General features: G+C 43.0%; 1 non-coding gene across 1 annotated transcript; it reads left to right on the top strand.

Moving 5' to 3' along the window:
* Positions 1 to 340: 340 nt before the first annotated feature.
* Positions 341 to 414, top strand: trnan-guu (transfer RNA asparagine (anticodon GUU)). The gene has a single exon. It is a non-coding gene; the product is annotated as a tRNA-Asn (tRNA).
* The last annotated feature ends 477 nt before the right edge of the window (positions 415 to 891 follow it).

Genomic DNA, 891 nt, shown 5'->3' with positions numbered 1-891 from the left:
TAGTTCCTGTTTAATCACAGGAATATCCGCAGTCAGGAGCTGAAAAGGAATTCAAACCTAACACCGGCTTCGAGACAATCAGAATACTTTGTCACAGACAAGGCACCGGAAGGCTGGAAGGTAGATCACACCAGTTGCGGGAGAGCTGGTTGGCGGTGACATGGAAGTGTCTGCAGTGTGCGGGACCAGACTGTTTCCACGCATCCACAATGAATGTCCCTCCATTTATTTGTGAAACGTACCACTGAGAGTGGACAAGTTCCATCCCGGTCAGAGCAATCTGAAGCTTTAACTGTCTGACACCCTGGTTTGGGATGCCTTGAACCTTTTGCTTCCATCAGTCTCTGTGGCGCAATGGGTTAGCGCGTTCGGCTGTTAACTGAAAGGTTAGTGGTTCGAGCCCACCCAGGGACGAAGTGTTTAACTGTTTTTCCCCGAGTATTCGGTGCCGCACAGTCCCAGGTTGTCATTGTGCGTTTTGGCTGCACGAATCTGTTCCGCAAATGTTGCCAGCTATGCTATTATCCAATTAGTTCCCACTCCAATATTTTATGAGCATTCAGTTCAAGTAAAACGATAACAATTTTTTACATGGATCATGTTCCTCCATCCAGCCCACTCGAAATAAATTATGTTATTGGGTTTAAAGAAACTGGTGGAAATTGATTCTATTGATACAGTGAAAGAACTGGAACTACGGTCTCAAGTGCTCCTCCTATTAAGAATCGGCACACACACAATCAATGGTTTTACAATTTTAAACCATTCTCATACAGCGTGTAAATGAGATAGGGATAAAACTTCATCACATGTAAAGAGAAAATGAATGATTGAAGATACCACTGTTCCTCAGTAATTATATTATTATTTATTTCATTCTGAAGAAGGTTA

The sequence above is a fragment of the Pristiophorus japonicus genome, unplaced genomic scaffold (genome assembly GCF_044704955.1).
Source record: "Pristiophorus japonicus isolate sPriJap1 unplaced genomic scaffold, sPriJap1.hap1 HAP1_SCAFFOLD_233, whole genome shotgun sequence".
NCBI classification, from domain to species: Eukaryota; Metazoa; Chordata; class Chondrichthyes; family Pristiophoridae; genus Pristiophorus; species Pristiophorus japonicus.
Note: the sequence above shows the minus strand (reverse complement) of the source record. Positions and strands in the feature narration are given on the sequence as shown.